The 20322-nt window shown below is 51.5% G+C and overlaps 1 long non-coding RNA gene and 1 pseudogene across 1 annotated transcript in view; one reads left to right on the top strand and one right to left on the bottom strand.

Annotated features, from left to right (window-relative positions):
* Window positions 1-234: 234 nt before the first annotated feature.
* LOC117202323 (uncharacterized) overlaps window positions 235-20322 on the top strand; it is a 145335-nt gene continuing 125247 nt past the window's right edge. Inside the window, exons 1-2 of the long non-coding RNA XR_004484601.2 lie at window positions 235-451; window positions 15239-15321. This is a non-coding gene — a long non-coding RNA (uncharacterized LOC117202323). The remainder of the gene's footprint in view (window positions 452-15238; window positions 15322-20322) is intronic.
* LOC101269467 (40S ribosomal protein SA-like) lies at window positions 846-2279 on the bottom strand (annotated as a pseudogene).

The raw sequence follows: 20322 nt of genomic DNA, 5'->3' as shown, positions 1-20322 counted from the left end.
GCCATCTTCTATAGTGCAGGGGCTTCCTTGCCGGAGTACTGGCCCCTGACCAGCACCTAGCCAAGCCGCAGGCTCTGTGCCCGCCTCTCTGGGTTGTTTCAAGGCCTTAATTTTTGTGCCAGGTATCAACAGTGGACTGGAGCACGTGGAGCTCTGCTTGTCCAGGCCTGATCCCTCAGCTTCCTGTTCAGTTTCAGGAGCTGCTGACAGTAGCTGCTCTGACACAAGGTGACCGAAGAGGTCCTGAGTGTTCGGACCGTCAGCTGCCAAGGACAAGGTGGCCACGCCAAAGAGATGAGCTGGGAGCTAGTGCTGGGCAAGTTAGAGCACGTTGATTGCAGGGTAACCGGGACGGCAGAGACTGATGTGCGGAGTGAACAAAGGAGCCAGTGATGCAGGGGTGCACAGACTGAAGGAGAGAAGTATCATAGGGAACAGCCCCACTGACCAGGTATTGTACAGAAGAGGGAGCAGAAGCAGTCTGTGCGGCGTCTTTAGTATCTCTTGGGCCAAATGATGGGTAGAGAAAAGGCCACAGAAATTGCTTCTCCTTCCTCATGCTTCTGAAAAGTCTCCTAAGCCTTTCAAAGGTGAAGGCGCTGCCTTTGAGGAAGTGAGCTCCTCGTCAATGCAGATAATCAAGCAGAGGCTAGGTGGCCATTGGGTGGGCATTCAAGTACGGGATGCACCTTAACTGTCTCATCCAAACCTGACTGGTCTTGCCGTTGTCCTGAGAGTAGCTGTGCCGCCCATGGTGCCCACTTTCTTACCTGTGAAATGAGGGGTGGGACCAGAGCATGACTCAGACCTCTGTATGTTTCACAGCCCTGTGTTCAGATCCCCCATTTTTTTTTTTTTTAAGAAACTGTTTATTTTTCATCAACCTATTTCCGTTTTAAGAGTCTGTGGAAGAACAGTTTAAGACCACTCAGTGGTTGTTCCTACCCACTCGGTGGCCTGGGCAGTGGCAGGCCGAGCACTCCAGTCTCCAGTGGGGAACTGCTGAACAGGCACAGAGGGCACCTGCACACCTTCGGACCAGTCCACTGCCTCAGGCTGAGGAGCGGGGAGCTCAGGAGGTGGGGCGGTCCATTCGCCCTGAAATTCCTCCTTGGTCACAGTCTTCTCAGCTGCCGCCTGCTCTTCCATTTCAATCTCTTCAGGATCTCTGTAGAAGTAGAGATCAGGCATGACCTCCCATGGGTGTTCACGGAAGATGGTGCCACGCATGCGCAGAACTTCCCGGGCAAGCATCCACCACGTCAGACCCACTGAATGAGCTCCCTTGTTGTTGCGTGGGATGGCAACGTCCACATACCGCAGAGGAGAGTCTGTGTTACACAGAGCAATGGTAGGCAGGTTAACGTAAGAGGCCTCTGGGAGAGGCTGGTGGTCAGCCCTGGGATCAGTAACCACCGACCAGAAGTCTTGGCTCCCAGAAGCCTGCCTGGATCTGGTTAGTGAAGATGCCAGGAGAGAAGCAGCCAGCAATAGGAGTGGCTCCAGTGGCAGCAGCTCGCTGGCTGGTATCCCTGGAGGATACGACACTGACATCAGCTGGGTTTTCAGTGGCAACAATGGCACGAGCTGCCAACAGAAGCATCTCCCAGGTTCTCTTCAGATTTATGATGTAGATGCCATCACTTTTCCTTTTGTAGACGTACTGTTCCATTTGGAAGTCAAGGTTGGTGCCACCTAAGTGGGTTCCTGCTGCAAGGAATTTGAGGACATCCTCCTCCTTCATTTGCAGGACGTCAAGGGCTCCGGACATTGTGAAAGTTTCCCTTTAAGTTACGACGGGAATCCAGGACAAAGCCGTATGGACCCCTGTCAGGCGCGGAAAGCAGATCCCATTTTTTAAACCTGATTCTGACTACATGGCACCTAATTTCATAGGTTTAAAGCACTTCCTATTGTTCTGAGCACTTTCCTCTCATGATCTTATGATCTCTTCCTCATTGCTCTCTGAAGTACATAGAGCCGGTATGATCACAGAGGCAGGGAAGGTTCTGCCTTCTGAAGGCTACCAGTAAGTTAGCAGTAGAGCCAGTGCAGAGGCCAGGTCTTGGGTGTGCCAGCCCACCGTCCATTCTTGCCCATGGCACGTTCACTGGGCAGATGAGCCCGTGGAGCAGGGTTATCAACAGTACCGTGAAAATAAAAGTCTGGCTGTCGGTTGCTTTCAACTTTGAGTTTGCTGCTAAACTCCGAGACACAAAGTTGCTAACTATATGTGTGTGAATACATGGGTTATGTAAAAGTGATTTGTGCCCACGGATCTGGGTGGGGTATAAGTTGAATAATAAAAGTGTCTAATAAGCCTGAACTGGTCTCCCTTAAAACTTGTCGTGGCAGTGCTGAGAAGGGAGGGGCTGGCTACTGGGTCTGCTTGGTATTGCATCCAAGCTGAAAATTCAACAGGCGTATGGAAACATCAAATAAGATCTCACTGCTCTAATTCTTTATTCCGGCCCCTGGGGAATAATGCATCCAGTGCAACAACCCATTATCCCTGTGTGCTATTGTAAGTCCCCTTTCTCTACCTTTTTAAAAATCACTGTCTCTTTCTTTTTTTTTTTTTTTGTGGTACGCGGGCCTCTCACTGTTGTGGCCTCTCCTGTTGCGGAGCACAGGCTCCGGACGCGCAGGCTCAGCGGCCATGGCTCACAGGCCCAGCCGCTCCGCGGCATGTGGGATCCTCCTGGACCGGGTCACGAACCCGCGTCCCCTGCATTGGCAGGCGGACTCTCAACCACTGCGCCACCAGGGAAGCCCTGTCTCTTTCTTTTAATAAATCCAACCAGAGCAGTGAACGCAAATATGAAACCGTACAGTGTATGTGTATCTGCTGGACTCGTCAGTGGGTGATGGCTTTGCGCGTGGGAAACTCTCCGCGCTGACCTAACCTCTGTCTCCAGGTGAACTGGCATAATGATGAATCTTGCAGCACCCTACTCTTTCTTTCCGGGGGCTCCAATGACCTTTCCTCTTCTTCACCAGCTTTTGGTAAAGTGGGAGGAAGGGCACAGCCCTCCGGTTCCGCTTAGGATTTGTAACCTGAAGCCTGAGGCTTGTTCACCTGTGTGATGTAGGGACAGTGACTCAAGGGTCGAAGGAAGAGAAACAGGTGATGGAAGGAGGAGACTCACCAGGCAGGCCAGCCGTCTTGCCTTTGGGAGGGGCCAGAGGTCTTTGGGAACACGTGGGACTATGGTCCAAGCTGGACTCGGGGTGGGGGGGCAGCCTCCGTGGTGGTGGTGGAGAGGCCGCACATCTGGGAGGCCATGGAGTCCCAGACACAATGTTGAGGAGCCGTGAGGTCCTGGTCCTTCCTCAGGATTTGTGTTGCATCTGCTCACCTTAGATGCTGGAAAAGTTGGGGCGGGTGGCAGAAGGTGAGCTGCTGGGGAGACAGAGGTGCTCTGGCTTGGTGGGACTGTCCTACTGGCCTAAGCAAAGCCCAGGAATGCTGTCTTCACTCTGCTCACTAAAGCTCTGGCTTCTTTTCCTAGTCAGAGCCATACAGGGTAATCTGGTCATCCCTGGAATCATCCTAACATTGACGAGGTCACTGCTGCAGCTCCCCTCCCAGATGGCCTTTCAATGTCTGCTTGCCCACTTCCAGGATCCCAGCCCACTCACGGGCCCTGGCCCGCGTTGGCTAGATCCAGTATTAGAAAGTCCCTTCCTTATGTGGAGCTGAACTCCACTGCCTTTCATCCTCCACCATTGGTTCTAGGTGTTAAGCTGGAGCTACGTGACATAAATCCAGCCACCCCCATGGGCCACCTCCTCAAACGTTTAAAGACAGATGTCCCATCTCTGCTGGGTCTTCTCTTCTCACGATGTGGTTGTCAGACCCCTCACCACCTGGTCACCCTGTTCTAGGGGTGAATCATTAGTAGGTCTTTGCTGTGTTTGCACTGTGGAGCACAGGTGTGAACGTCAGTCTACACTGAAGGAGGCTTCTCATCCTTGGCGAGCAGGTCAGACCCCCGAGAGGACCACATCTGCTTTCCAGGATAGGCTTTGGCATAGACACTCCTGCCCAGCCAGCCTTCCGCATGAAAAGGTGGAGGAGGCAAAGCCTCTGAGGGTAGAGCCCTAGAGAGTAGCACCCATGAGGACCAGACCTGGAATCGGAAGCCAGGACACTGCTCCCCTCCCCAAAGACCCAGCGTTCACATCAGCGATAGACTTCCGTCTTCCCAATCTGAGTGGCCTGGATCCTTCCCAGAATCAGTGCAGGGCTCCCGGAGGGCACAGCATCCACTGATCTCCCCTCAAGCCATTCGTCCACTCAGGATGTTTAAAATGGCAGGCACGACCATGACCTCACCCCGGTGGCGTGAGGCTGACTCATGCAGTGTCTCTAAGCCGACTGAGCTCATTGAGAGCACGGCCAGATACTGCTGGCTGCAGGAGACTCAGGTCTGTGGCTGTCATCATTGCTGTAGCTTCCTGAATGGTTTGTTGGAAACAATCTTCAGTTATACCGAATAGCTGCAAGTACAGTGCAAAAAACCTTTTTCTTCCGCAGTTATTTCAGAGTATGTTGCTGACATGATGCCCGTCACCCATGAATACTTCAGTTTATATATTCTGCAAGCAAGGACGTGCTCTTGCGTGACATAACCAATCATCGAAGGCAGGAAGTGACCTGATTCATTGCTAACATTTAATCCTCAGACCCCAGTCAAGTGTGGCCAGCTGCCCCAGTGATGGTCTTTAGAGTGAAAGGATCCAGTCTAGGGTCACACACTGCATTTCGTTGTTGTGTCTCCCTAATCTCCTTCACTCTGGAACAGATTCCCGGTCCTTTCTTAACTTTCCAGACATTGACACTTTTGAAGACTCCAGGCCAACTCTTTTGACTAATGTCCCTCCCGTTGGGTTTGTCTGATGTTTCCTCATGAGTAGATTCAGGCTGTGCGTCTTTGGCAGGAGTTCCACAGAAGTGATGCTGTGCCCTTCTTATTGCACCTTATCAGGCACCCCATGATTCTGATTTGTCCCAGACTTGGTGATACAGACTTTGATTACTTTTGTTTAAGGTGGTGTCACCAGCCTTCTCCACGGCAAAGTTACTCTTTTCCTCTTTGTAAGTAACCATGTGTGGAGATGCTTTGAGATTAGGTGAATATCCCGTTCCTTATCAAACTTCAATTTATTCATTTATCTATATCAGGATGAACTTGCGTTTCATATTTTATTCAGTGGAGTGTGCCTTATTATTATTGCGTCTTTTGATGCTGAAGTTGTCTCAGGGTTGCCCGGTGGGAATCCCTCCAAGCTAGCTTTAGTGTCCTTTTCACAAGTCCCCAGCATTCTCTGAGTGCTTCCTTACTTACGGTAAAGTAAGATATTCCAAACTCGTATTGTACTTTCCCTGCCCCTGTCTGGAATCAGCCCATGTTTCAGGGAGCCCTGATTCCTTTCGGTGGAGAATGGTATTTAGAAACCAAGATCTAAGGGCTAGGTGTGCTCATTGGTACTGGGGTGGCTCCCAGACCCTCTTGGTGGACAGAGTGGAGAAATATGTGCATGTATGTCTGCACATACAATGGTATGTGTATTTATATGTTTATCTAACTGAATATTAAAAACCATCAGTTCACATAGATACCCCAAATTCCAATCTAACACCGCAGGATTCACTTTAGTTTTCATCCTTTTTGTGCCTGTAGCTTCCGTCTCTAACAGTGGGAAATCTGGCTCCTGTTGATCTTTCTTATTTGATCAGTCTCCCCTTATGTAATCTTGCATTGCCACCATCACCCCTTCCTGGCACAGATGCCCTCCTCCTCCCTCTTGGCCTCCCAGCCTGTGGCAGGCTGTCCCCCTAACCTGGTGAGGAAGACCCTCCCAATCCTCTTAGGTACCCATACCCCTCGCCTGGCTGCCCCCTCCTGGGACTCCCTCCTTACCCTCTGGAGCTCCAGCACCCCACACCAGGCTCCCCTTGTGGCCCTCGTCCCATGCAGGAACCTCTCACAGTGTTCAGGCTCCAGACCCTGAGCTGAGCTGTTCCTTGGTTGGGTCCTCCTCTCCACACTTGTGCTCCAACACTTGGCTCTGGGCCACTGTGTCTCCCCAGTGCTGTGGCGCAGGTGCCCACTTTTCTAGGACGCCCCCGTCAGCACCCGCCCCCCCCCCAGCCGTTTGTTTGTGGCCTGAATAGTTCAGGAAGAAAAAGAATAGGAAGAAAGAAGAGAGGTTGCGGCTGGGATTCTTAACTGCTGTCACCAGGGGGTCCTCCCTGCTCTCTTCAAATGAAAAGCTCGGGACAGCTGCCTGGCAAATGCTGGATTTGTAAAGGCCTGTGAGCAGGGCAACCTGCACTTTGGCACATTAAGGTGAAGTGCGGTGGGGACTGAGGCGGCCTCCGGGTAATATGTAGATTATCCCATTCTGAGGCACATTAACGAAGTGCTAATTGTGCTTCTGAATGCAGTTTGGTGCCAGTTGCAGGAATAACTCTGGCACCTGCTTGGACTTTAGACTTGCAGATTAACTCAAATGGAAAGAGTAGCAAAACAGGGAATAATTTGTTCTCTAATAAGCCACTTGGAAGCCAACTCATTTCTACAGTTGGTGTCAGAAAAGTGCAGCCCAGTGATTGGAACAGGAAGCTGTGTATCTGGGGTGCGGGGTTCTGTGTTGTTTGTGCCAACTTGCTGAACAGTCCACCTCACTTTGCATCCATTCGCCTCAGTTTACCTTCCCACTATTAGGGATGAGAAGAATTTTATTTACATAGGACAGATTGGATCCAGAGAGCTCTGTTTTCTGTCCTTGTCGCTTGTACTCATGTGGACAGCTCCAATAAATTTGATGAGAAGGCAGAAGGGCAGGAAACGGGTATCTTCATTTATGGGCGATTCTCTCGGGATGTGATTCTCAAAGTGGGGTCCCTGGACCAGCAGCATTGCCGTCAGCTTGCAGCTGGTTGGAAATGCAAATCCACAGGCCGCCCCTCCCCTCACCTCAGACCTACTGAATCAGAAGCTGGGGATGGGGCCCAGCGGTCTGTGGTTTAGAAAACCTGTGGCGTGATTCTGATGCACACCAAAGTTCGCCATGCGCTGATTGCTCTAGGAAATGTGGCCCAGTTCAGTCACGCAGGGTTTACTGAGCATTTACTACTAAGTTACTCAGCATGTGGTTCCTGAGGTCCTACTGTGTGCCAGTAGTGGGGCTGAATTGTGAACAAGGCAGCCATGGTTCCTGCCTTCCCGGGGCATGTTGTCTCATGACTGATGCATTGAACAAGCAAACAGGTGGGATGCTAGAAGTGAAACCACAGGCGCTTGGTGGGAGAATCGTGGAGGGTTCCTGGTTTAGTTACGCAGGGGAGTCAGGGATGGCTACTCTGAGCAAGTGACATCTACAGAGCAGCCATGCTCCCTGGGAAGCCATGGAAAGTTGGCTGGAGGGAGGAACAAGGTAGGGAAGTTTGTGAACCCTCCTGTATCCGTGAAGGCAGTCAGAAGAGTGCTGGCTTGAAGCCCAAGATGCAGGAGCCGGAGTGTGGGCTGAGCCTCTCCTTCTTCCTTTCCTCGCCTTTGCTCTGATATGACTTTGGAGGAGGGGCTGTCTCTCCCTGGCTCGGTGGGGGGAGGGGGGATGGGGGCGGCGGGGCGGGGGGAGCTCTGTTTATTATCCAGCCGGCGGAGATAGCATCATCATCATTTTCCAGGGGCCAGATATGTGCAATATTAAAAAAGAAATCATGTGATTTGCTGACAGTACTTAATGGGTAATTCAAGGGGCCTTATTATTCCTATACATCATGTCTGGCTTGTGATAGGCAGCAGGGTTCCTGGCACAGAGGGGAAGCTCACGTGCCTTCAGTTTGGGTTTTTCCTTCCTTCCTGAGGTGACACCCGGCATCCAAGTCCCTATTTGAATGGCTGGTCCCTGAAGCTTCGTCAGGGACCACTTGGTGCTGAGGTGGGTATTAAGGACGCAGTGGAGGGGGGGGGCGGTCTCTGAAGGTAAGGGCTGGCCCACTGCTCTGCTGGTGGTTGAATAAGGTTGATCAGCCCAAGGTCTCTGACAGAGAAAGCTGCCAGAGATGCTGTTCCCAAACCCACTGACTACTGACCATGTGGGCAGAGGACAGTGTGCTTGCATTTTTACCAGAGTTGGGTCAGAGGCTCTCTTTTTGTTTTGCGACGAAGGGCACCTATGCATCCCCAGCGATACTCCTCACAATGCGTGTATGTGGACGGGGGCTCCTCTCATCCGCTTGGGAGGCACTCTTGACCTCTGCTTCCCCAACATGGTGCCTGGCAGATGAAAAGACAACCACGGGATGCCTGGATGAATGAACAGATGGAGCAGAAGAATTGGGACTTGCCCTAAGGGTCAAGGGGCCAGGTCTTTGGAGCGGGGACAGTCTCCTCCCAAAGAGGACAGACATTAGGGCAGTTTTCGTGTGCTTGGTTGCATTATTCTGCTGTTATATATGGAGACCCGGTTAACGGGTTCCTGAGCTCTTGGAAGGGTGGTCTCAGTGGCGAAGTGACGTACGCCTAGCACTGTGCCCGGTGCAGTCGGGCTTTCAGAAGCTGTTGCTGAATGAATGCAATCCATCATGTTTTTCTTTGAGGTCAGGGATTATTATTTCTAATACAGTCATCTTCCCGGGGCTCCCCCTGGCTGTGTGGATAGGGGGTGCTGGGCAAGGCAAACTGCAGAGTGGGGAACCCTTGCTCACTTCCTTCTCTGCAGGGAATGTCACAGGCAGTGTTACAGGGAAAGATGGCCTAGCGAGGACAGAGGACATGAACGCTTTCTGGGCTGCCCTAGTGCTTTTCCGTCATTCCTCACTTCCATACCTTGTGCAGTTTTTGCACCTTGGAAAACAGATATTGCCTTGTCTGCTTGTCTACACCAGCACCTCTTCCCGGGATACTGCCCAGCTAACCATCCTTGAGGCCAGGGGAGCTAGAGAAATTGTGCCTTTTTAACCCCATGATTGGGAAATTCTGACCATGTCTGCCATTCCTCTTACCTCTTGGTCATCCTGAAGGAGGCTAGGAAGGCCCATTTGTATATGGAGATAAGCTGGCGTGAGATAAAAATATATCTGCACAGCATTATTCTCTCTCTTTTTTTTTTCTTTACAGTGTGCCAGTATGTTACATGTATTATATTATTTCTTTCTTTTTAACATCTTTATTGGAGTATAATTGCTTTACAATGGTATGTTAGTTTCTGCTTTATAACAGAGTGAATCAGTTATACGTACACATATATCCCCATATCTTTTCCCTCTTGCGTCTTCCTCCCTCCCACCCTCCCTATCCCACCCCTCTAGGTGGTCACAAAGCACCGAGCTGATCTCCCTGTGCTATGCGGCTGCTTCCCACTTGCTATCGATTTTGCATTTGGTAGTGTGTATATGTCCATGCCAGTCTCTCACTTTGGAAAAAAAGTGGTCATGAAGAACCTAGGGGCAGGCTGGGAATAAAGATGCACAGCGTTATTCTTAATTGCCAGAGGTGGAAGCAACCCAAGTGTCCACTGAGAGATGAATGGATGGATGAACAAAATGTGGTCTGTACGTACAGTGGAATATTAATCAGCCATAAAGGGAGGAATTCTGACAAATGCTGTAACACGGATGAACCTTGGAGATAGCATGCTAAGTGACGTAAGCCAGACATGAAAGGACAAATACTGTGTGATTCCACTTATATGAGGTCCCTAGAGCAGTCAAATTCATGGAGACAAAAAGTCAAATGGTGGTTTCTGGGGGAGGGGAGAATGGGGAGTTAGTGTTGAATGGGTGCAGGGTTTCAGTTGGGGAAGACAGCAAAGATGGGGGGATGGTTGCACAACACTGGGAATGTACAGAACGCCACTGATCTGTACCCTTAAAAATGGTTAAAACGATCAATTTAATGTTATGTGTATTTTACTACAATTTTTAAAAAGTCTGCAGAGGGGCGAGTTGGTGCTGCAGGTCGGGCCTTCTAGATGCAGATGCTGGAGTGGAGTTTGGGCTGCAGGGTGACTTTGGGGACCCACACTTCTGAAGGAAGGGGGAGGAGGTAGGTTTGGGAAGAGGAGGACGTTGGACTGAATCTGGGGTGCGGGCCCCAAAGCCTGGGGCTCTGGCCTGAGGACTACTCATCAGGCAGAGGGACCTGGCCTTTGATACCCGTACTTCTTCGCTCATCCCCCTGAGGGCTCAGTGCCCTCAGCTGAAGCTGACCTCGACCACAGAAGGGGACCTGTGGCACTTTTCTGTGTCTACCACGATTGGGAAATCAGAGGCCAAAGAGTCATTTGCAGGTTGGTTAAGGCATAACTACCTTCATTTAACAGATTGCTGACACTGATAGTCAGTCAGGGGAGGTGAAGTAACTTGTTCTATCAGTGGGCAGGTCTAGAACCATATGCTCCCAACTCTTGGCCCACTCCACGTCCAGCTGCCTCACTGGTCCAGTACTCAGATCCTACCTATGTCTCGTCTCTGACCTATGGGGTGATCACACCCATTTTACCTACCTTCTAGAATTTCCAGGAAGACGTAGGTACCCGAAGCGAATACACTTGAATGAGACACCGTGAGTGGGGTATTGATAACACAGCAATAGTAACAACTCAGACATGAATGGGTTGGTGCGCTGATTCCACTGGTGGTCACTCACTAGGCGTCTTTGTGCGAATCATGGTTTTCATATTTGTATGCCTTGTGCATTGATTTCCACACATTTATTGAGCACCTACTAAGTGCACAGCACTCTGCATGACCCAGTGAAGGACACAGCGTAGTGCCAGCCCTGGAAGATGTGCCCCCCCGGAGGGGCAGGACAAGCTAAAGGACAGGGCCAGGCAGCAGTGGAGAAGTGCCCAGTGAGTGGGGTTGACACGTGTGAGGAAGATGCGGGCCAGGGCACCGGCCTCAGCACTCTGAAAACACTGCTCCCCCATGGGATGCTCGAGGGCCATGGGATTGTCTACTGAACAAACCCTTAATGAAAAATCACGGTTTAGCCAAAAAGCCAATATCCAGCTCTCTGCCCACAGTCTCAAAGATTTTGAAACCCTTCAACTCCACGCCGGCGTTTGCATCCAGAGGGCCCAGGCTCGTTCCTGTGCGGACCCACTTCTATCTCACTCCGAGCTGGCACTGCCAGCACATGGGCCTTTCTGGTCCCCTTCAGCAGAGTGACAGAGAGCAGACTGTATTATTTCCTAGGGCTGCACACTGGGTGGCTTAAAACAATAGAAATGTATCGTCTCACAGTTCCGGAGGCTAAAAGTCTAACATCAAGTGTCGTAGGGCCACACTCCCTCGGAAACCTATAGCGGAGGATCCTTCCCGGCCTCTTGTCGCTTCTGCTGGTTTGCCTGCAGTCCTTGGTGCTCCTTGCTTGCAGCTGCAGCTCTCCAGTCTCTGCCTTCGTCCTTACATCGCATCCTCCCCGTGTCTCTGTGTCTCGCCATGGCCCGTGTGACTTCTTAGAAGGACACCCCAGTCCTATGGACACCGTATCCACCATGACCTCATCTTAACTAATTACATCTGCAGTGACTCTGTTTCCAAATGAGGTCACATTCTGAGATACCAGGGATTAGGACTTCAGCATATCTTTTTTTTTTTCTTGGAGGAAAGACACAATTCAACTCAGAGCAGAAACCCAGAAAATACATGAGGTATCTCCTGGACATACGGTAGAAAAGGGTGCGTGTGATGTGGGTGTGTTTTCCATGAGTGTGTGTGGAGGGTTGTTTTGCCTCAAAGTTGATGGGACACCAATATGTGTAAACTTTGACAGACACACTGGGGTACTATTTCCATTTTTATTCTCAAAGCCAATTATTTAAGTAAAAGCATATGCTTTGATTCCGGCCTTAAGTGCATTTGGGGTGCTCTTTCCTAGGATGTTAAGTGTAGCAGACACTTTACTGACACTAACTCTGATCAAGGCCAAAGGCCATAATCATACCGGTTCCATCCTGGAGAACTGAGGTCCAAGCGGGAGCTGACTTAATAGGTTTCCTCCTCCTTTTAGCTGTTGTGGGTATTTGCTGACGGTTAGTTGTTAACAGCATAAGCACCTGCCTATCTCTGCATGTGATTGTGTGTGTGTGTGTGTTGGATTATTCATTCTCGTCTCTCTCCGCACATTGTCGATGTGTGAGGTGTGAAGGGCACACAGAGAAGAAGGATGGCATCTTTGGTTTGAAAACAATCTCCAAAACAATGGAATGTCAAAAACCAGGCAGAGGCCAGAGGGGATTCTGTGTGTCAAAAAGGACACACCAGTGGCACTGGGTGTATTCCCTGGCTGCGTTCCTTGACTGAGCAGACCTCTTACCTGGCTGTCTCTTCTCTCTGGGAAACTCCCTCTCTTTTCCCAGGAGGTGCCCTGGGTCAAGGGCACTTTCCGGAGTGGAACTTTCTACAGCTTCGTCAGGTTCTTCCCAGCCTGGTTGCTAGGCAATGATGGTGCGCACTAGAGGGGCTGCTCCTGCCTGGGTGGCTGGCTCACCATCCCATCTGCAATTTAAATTCCCTGACAGGCAGAAGCAGCCAAGCTGTTCACTTGAGATTGCAAAAAGTTAGATTGAAATACAAGGAATATCCAGTGCCTGAAGCCCTTCATAAATTTTGCCTTGATAGTAACTGGGAGAGAGACGGGGAGAGACGGGGAGAGAGGGGAAAGTGTTCCACTTTAGTCGATTTACATTTGATCAACGTGTCCCAGGCCTCCCTCTGCCCCCGGCCTGCTCTCCTGGCCTCCCCGGGGTTCTTCACGTCCCTTTCCACGCATCTCCCTATCCTGCCCTTTGGGTGAGTGAGCCTCTGAGCATCTCTTCTGCCTTTCCATGGATGTCTGGACAAGAAGAAGCAGGGATATAGCCACTGGCTAGTCAACCGCACCCACAGGTCCCACTGCCACCCCGTTCCTGGGCCCTCCCTCTCCTGGAGTAACCTGCACCCCTCAAAGGCCCGCAATGACAGGTCCCTTGGCAAAGCCCAGAGCAACAGCTGTGTTGACAACAGCTGGATCCTCCAGTCTGCCTGGGCCCTGACTGGCGTCCTTGGGGGGGGCACCTGAGTCTGTCTCTGGCCTCAGTGGCAGGGGCTGAGGTGGCAGGGAGTTCGACAGCAGAATCTCTGTAATTTTCCAGCTCAGATCCGTGAGGTGACGAATCAGGTGCAGAGAAGGAGCCGCGGAATCCGCTTCTCTGGAGATTGGATGCTGTGATTAGCTCCCCCTTCAATCTCCCTTCTCCTCTCCCTGCTTTCACTCTTGGGCCCTGCCCTTTCTATCTCAGGCTCGTCCAACTCTTTCTTATTCTCTTTTCTTTCTTTTTCTCCCGGTTCATCAAAGACTGTCCTTGAGGCCTCTGGCATTCCAGCGTCTGTCAGCGGGAAGGGCGGACACAGCTGGACTCTGGGACTTAAGGGAGAAAGCTGTTTCCTCTGCAGGCCACCCTGGTCACCTTCTAGTGAGACATGAAAGTGAAAATGATGGTCTTGAGGGAACCATACGCAGTTCCTGCCCTCTGTGAGCTTTCCCTCTTAAACTGGATTATTTATACCTAATGCAATACAAGATGAGGACCATTGTCATACAAAACTACAAGCATCTTGGGCGTTGAGGGGGTTTAAGAGTGAAATTAAACCACTTAACACCTACTAGGATAGTTATGATTAAAAAAACCTTGAAAATAACAAGGTTGGTGGGGATGTGGGGAAATTGGAAGCCTCATGCATTGCTGGTGGGAATGTAAAATGGTTCAGTCACTGGGGCAAATAGTTTGACAACGCCTTAAAAAGTTAAACGGAGAACTACCATGTGACCCAGCAATTCCACTCCTAGGTATATACCCGAGAGAATTCGAAACAGATACTTGTACATCCACGTGTGTGACACCACTGTTGACAATTGCCAAGAGGTAGAGACAACCCAATGTCCATGGACAGATGGGAGGATAAAGAAAATGTGGTATATATCCATAAAATGGAATATTATTCACTCATAAAAAGAAATAAAATTTTGACATGTGCTGCAACATGGATGGACTTTGGAAATATGCTAAATGAAACAAGTCTGACAGAAGGACAAATATTGTATAATTTCACTTATATGAGGCACCTAGAATAGACAGATTTGTAGAGATAGAAAGTAGAATAGTGGTTACTTGGGATGAGGGCGGGGGAATGGGGGGAGTCATTGTTTAATGGGAATAGAGTTTATATTGGGGATGATGACAAACTTTTGCGTATAAATAGTGACGATAGTATAAAACATTGTGAGTGTACTTAACGCCATCGAATTGTATACTTACAAATAGTTAAAATGATAAATGTGTATGTTTTGTCATAACTAAAGGGTGAAATGAAGCAGCAAGTCTGGGGGGAAGTTCCTAGTATGATGGGGGGAGGGGAGGAGGAGGTGACCAAGCAGAATCTCTACGCCGAGGGGCACAGGCCTTGCTGGCCCGTGGTGTCGGGAGAGGGGGGGCCTAATGAGGACAGTGAGAATGCTGGGAGTGACCTGGGTCCTCGGAGAGCATTGACGACTACTGCCACCATACAGATGACAAAACCAAGGCCCAGAGATCTCTCCAGGGTCTGGAGGGAAAAGAACAAGGGGGATGAGTGTCTGGCCATCCCATGGGGAGTAAGGTTTAGGCAAGATGACATCCCTCCCCGCCCCCCCTCCCCGCCCCCAGTACTGGAAACAGTTGCAAATGTACATCGAGGGAGGCGTGGTGGGGAAGTTGGGAGGACCTACCGTGAGGAGGGAGAGGCCTGGGGATAATTAAAAGGCAGCCGTAGCCTTGAGGGGACATTCATGAGGGTCTCAACAGGATTCTGTGCTGCCCATTGGTTTCCACCTCCGGCCGCTTCTCAAGTCCAGTCAGGGCATCACCTCACTGCCATGCCCTCCCTGCAACTTGAGCCTTGGAGACTGGCTGCCTTGGGGTCCTCTGTCGCTCTGGATGAGAGAGCAGGGAGAGGAATAGCCTGAAACCAAGGACCAGGCACTCAGCCCAGCTCTGAGGGGCCCAGGAAGTTTTGTGGAGGGCAGGTGGTGCTCTCAGAGCACAGGTGGAGGCAGACAGGACTTCTAGCATCCGTAATGGCACCGGGGGTGGGATTATAACTGGATTCCCTCTCTCTCTTTCTTTCGTGGTGCCCCCGGAGGACGCATGCTCTCCTTGCCTTTGTCTCTTCACCCCCGTCTCTCCTCCCTCCCCACAGGAAGCCCTGGGCAGCGGTATGTGACGCAGGTGGCCACGCCTCAACGCCAGTTGTGTTCAAAGCCAGCGGCCCTGTTTTCTCAGGTAAGCCAGACGAGCTTCCCTCTACCATTTGATCTTCATGCGTCTCGTGGTTACAAATAGCTCAGCCTTCCCGGTGCTGACGGCAGCGCTGGGACATTACAGTAATGTGCACGTTCAGATCAAGTGCAGGCAGAGATGCTACAGCAGCTCTTCGCCACGGAACACTCAGCCTTCAATAATAGCATTTGGGGTCCCTCTGGAACCTTCCTCCGCAGATGCACCTGGGATACCTCTCTCCCTCTCCGCGCTGCAACCCCGGGAGCTGAGGAGGGGCAAAGATGATTCTTGTTTTTGTTGATGAGGAAATGGAAATTCAAATAAGAGAATATCGTGCAGGAAATAAGAGGGCCAGGACTGTTACCACAATGATGATGAGACAATAATAACAACAGCAATAGTTCGTGTGCGTCTGCTGGGTGCTGCTTCCTGGGGAAGCAGTTTGCCTGCACTGGGGCAGGTGCTGAGGTCAGTGAAGTCCAGGATCTGTCCCGGGCACAGGGACAGAGGGAGCCCCACCTCACAGCGAGTTCTCACTAATGCTCCTGACCTCTCTGTCAGGTAAAGTCAACTCAGGGCTGGTCCCAGGACAATCCTAAACTCAGAGAAAGCTGTCCTTTCCCTCCCTGCCTCCATGCCCCTATCTTAGGGTCCTCATGCTGTCGCCGGGACCTGACCCCTGCTCTCTCTTGCCTTCCTGAGCAGAGTTCCCCTCCCCCAGTCCTAGATCCTCTGGACCTAGCTGGGAGCAGCCCCTGCTTTCCAGGAGGCTGACTGCTAAGGGGATTGTCTAGTTTTCGGCTACTGTGCTGCCCCACTAACAGCATTTTTATTTATACAACCTTGGCAATGCCTTGCCTTAAGGTGGGAACCCAGTGACATGGTTAAGGGCTAAGATGGAACCACCAGCGACATTTCAAAGTCAAGAGTTCCGGGCAGGGAAGTTGGCCCTGGCTCTGTCCACACCTTCCCACCACAACAGCCCATTTCGTGGGAAAGAAAACAGAGCCAGGTAGCATCAGCACCATTTGCTAACGCTGCTATGTATACCTAAGTGAATTTTCCAGGACACATCTCTGAGTTGGAAGGCAGCGTATTAGAAGGCCCATTTTTCAGCAGAGGAAACTGAGGCACAGAGAGAAAAGCCTTAGTCAACCATAAGTAATAAGTGGTAGACATAGAACCAGATCCCAGGTTTCCTAGTCCTGTGCTCTTCCTGCTGCTACACTCCGCTTTGGCCCAGGTTCAAAGCTGCCAAAATGGACATTTTTTTTTAACTTTTAGGCTGGTGGGTGACTGAGTAAAATCTTCGTGGGTGCTGTGTCTCCTCTGGGCTCCTTGTTGGGCTGTTCGCTCCATTGGCACAGCTCGGTCTTTGAATAAGTGAGAGGAGCTTCTGGAAATATCAGTACATGGAGAGGACGAAGGGGAGAGGGGCATCTGCCTTTGCCCTAAATCCCAAATAAAAGGCTTCCCTGTCCCAGAGAATTAAGGCAGCCCCCTATTTTTTCTCCTCCCCTATTCCCACACCCTCCCCATCTGAGTCCTCAGAGGATAGACTCAGCTCTGACACCCAGGGAGAGGAAGGCCTTCTGGTTCCATTTCCACTGACCCTGTTCTATAAGCCCTTCCTCTGGCAGGACGCAGGGCGGTTGCCTGACTTTTCAATGGACAGTCTCTGAGCATGGGCTGGGGCCGTGCAATTCACTGTGCTAACAGCAGAGGGCGCCCCTGACCTTGGAGAACGAATCATACCCGCCCCTTCCTCAGCCTTCGCGTCAGCCTGGCTTCTTGGGGGCCTTGCAGAGGGCAGTGCTCTGGGGGGAGTCCCAGGCACACCTGTGTCCCCGATCTCTGCTTCCTCCCTCCGTGTGCCTCTGTCTTCTGCTCTGTCTCCAGGGAAGCAGAGGAACAGTAGGCTGTGGTAGACAGAGGAGAGACAGCTGAGCTGGGCTTGTGGGGACACTATTGCCATGTGGGCACGTTATGTCGAATTAGTATCCTCATCCGAGGCTTGCCAAGCATTGTCCTCATAGGAGCATCATCAGGACCAGCTCCAAGCGGGAGAATGGATGCGAAGGGTCTGTAAACAGAAGGGTGCTCTAGGGATGCAACCCTGGACCTACCTGAGCGAACTGGGGCAAGTCCTCGGTCCCCGTGTGCAGAGTTCCTGCATAACACGAGGGACTGAACTGGAGGGTCGTCCACCTCTCCAGCCCCTTCAGGGCTAAAAGCTGGGATTCATGTCAGCACTTTCTCGTTTCTTTCCACGGTTATGCCGGTCGGTGCCAGCACTCTGATGGCCACGTGGCAGAGCTGGGGGCGTGTGGGGACCAACGCGGCACCTGTAAAGTTACACTAAAGGTCTGATGGCAGCAGGGCCATTGCCTCCATGTCTCAGCGTCCCCTCCTTCCCGCTCACTGGGAAGAGAATCCCTTTGAAGTCCTTACCTCCCGGAAGGAGGTCAGACTTCTTTCCCTTACTGGGGACCTTCCCTGGTCACACTCACTCTATCCCGACGCTCTGACATGGGTGGGGCTTGAGGGGGGCGGCAAAAGAGCCCATGAAATGGTTTTTCTCCTCCAAGGGCAGAGTTGTGGAAAAGGCTGGGAAAATCCGAGCTCTGGTTTTGGCTCTCCCATTACCTCCTTGGGCACTTGGGAGAAATCGCTGCACCTCCGAGTCTCAGTTTGCTTATCCATGAAGTGAGAGTTTGGAGATGGTTTCCCCTGCCTTTCCCATTCCAGTGTCTGTGCTCTCTGGGTCCTTGTCAAGCTTGTGTAACATCTGGCTCTTTGAAGAAGGGAAGTGAAGACGGAGGAGGCTGGGAGGGAAGAGATACCATTAGGAGGAGAGCAGAGAGGCAGGGGTGGAAGGAGAAAAGGAAGGCTGTGCTGGGTTGGTTTATGCCTGCTCAGAAGCGGGCAGCTGACCTTTGAAGACTTGACCCCCCTGGGCTGAAGGTCCTGAGACTATGGGGGGTGGGGTGACGGTCCTGGTCAGCTAGGAAAACACATCTTGGTGGCCGTCCGAGTGCCATCCATCCATCTAGACAGACTCCGGCCTCTCAAGACATTCAGAAACTGAAACTAGAGCACCTACAGCTCTGGGAGCCTGTGTGTGTGTGTGTGTGTGTGTGAGATGCACAGATGCCCATGGAACAGAAATACAAGCACAATGACACTTGTATGGGCAGGTGTCCACGGTAAACATGTATTCAGCCCCCGCACACACAGGGACACACTCATGAGCTCATGTACATACACAAGCCAACGTGCCTCCTGTTAGCAAAAGATCACATTGACCCCTAAGGCAAAGAACTGTTTACTTGAAGAAGCATCTCTTAAAACATATTAATAGAATACTTAGGCAGATTTTAACTTTAAAAACCCTGGAGAAGCAGAGACGAAGGTGAAGAGAAGGCAAGGGGGCTGGGGAGTGGGTAAAGGAGGTCTAATGACAAAGCACTTAGCCTGCATGTCTGGGCTTCGGCGTAAGCACCATATTTAATGATACATTCAACCTGATTTTCCAACTCATTGAAAACACTCGCCAGCTGCTGCGGAGTGACTCCGTTTATTGTGTACACGAGCTTGCTCTAACGGGGACCCCTGGAAGGAAGTCTCCAAGGAGAGCTGCAAATGAAAACTGAGCCAGAGAACTTAGGGCTGGCCGTTTTGATTGGGAGGTGGGGAGAATGCAGAGCTGGGGCACAGCCGGGAGTGTGGGCAAGGTTGGGGGTTCCAGAAACTTCCTCGGGCACATCCTGGAGGGGAACTCTTGTAGCGGGCAGTGTGAACTTCCTTCCTCTTGTGCCGCCCCCTCGGCAGACCCATATGTACAAACACGTGAAATGACGCATGAGGTTTTCTAGCACCTCTCAGGATGGCTCCCTGAGCCGGCTTCTCTTGCAGACGCCTGAACTGTCTGGCCCTGGCATCTGTGAGAAACAGGCGTCACCTTGCAAGGCCCCGTCCCTCCTAAACATCACCTCCCCGGGTTTGTCACGGATCCCTCTCCTCTCTTCTCCCAGCCACTGCACGCTGGGTCCTTAATGCTGTAGGCTCCCCCACTGTCCTCTTCTCTGTCCTGTCTGCCTCTGACAAGCTCTTAGAGGGAAGAAGAGGCTTTCCTACTGGCACATGCAGATGCATAGCCAGGTTTGAGGGCTGCTGGCTTGTTGGAAGGTTGGATGGCGCTCCTGCAAGGAACTGAGACCCTGAGCAGTGAAGTTCTGGTCAGAAAGTGGGGATGTATTTACAAGAAGGTAGAGGCAGTTCTGGGTAAGGGACCTGGTCATCCACGGGTCAGTTTGATCCATTCACATCGTAGCCCGTAATCAGCCCTCGGTTTGGGAGGAAAGTTTAGCAAGGCCTCCAAATCTTGCCTTGAGACAAGTGGGACCTGAGAACCCCTACTCCACTATCAGAGACCCCTCGACCTTGGCCTTTAAAGTCCAAAGCCAGGCCCACGTCTGTGAGGGCCGGGAGCGATCCCTTCCCATGGAAATGGATCTCTCCATTTCTGGCCAGGAGATCTGGCCCTGACACGATTCTGTGGGGACCCAGTCATCAGAAGTCGTCTGTATTAACCAGATTACGTGGCTGTGGATCAGCCAGATGGAGCGGAGGAGGCCTGGCTCTCCCGCGGGGCAGCTGCCGTGCCAGGGTGTGATCTGCTGTCAGCATCTCCCGCTTCCAAGCACATCACTTTGTCTCTGGCGTGTCTCCATCAGGTGGGGGCGGGGATGGCTGATCCCTCTCATGGCCCGTGCCGGGGCAGGACCTTGTCCGCACAGTGAGTCAGAGAAGGCTGAGCTTGGACCTCTGCATCCCTGCCCCACGGACCCCCCGGGTGACCTCCCAGGGCGCTCAATTCTGGTGGCTCTGCTGTGAGAGAATTATTATATTAACGTGTCTGTAGCGGTTGCACATTCAGTTGAAATGTTTTGAAATCTTCTAATAAACGACTTTGGAGGACAGTGTCTGTAGAATTGTGCAGCT

Source organism: Orcinus orca, chromosome 9 (genome assembly GCF_937001465.1).
Source record: "Orcinus orca chromosome 9, mOrcOrc1.1, whole genome shotgun sequence".
Classification (NCBI taxonomy): Eukaryota; Metazoa; Chordata; class Mammalia; order Artiodactyla; family Delphinidae; genus Orcinus; species Orcinus orca.
This window is presented reverse-complemented; position numbering and strand designations above follow the sequence as displayed.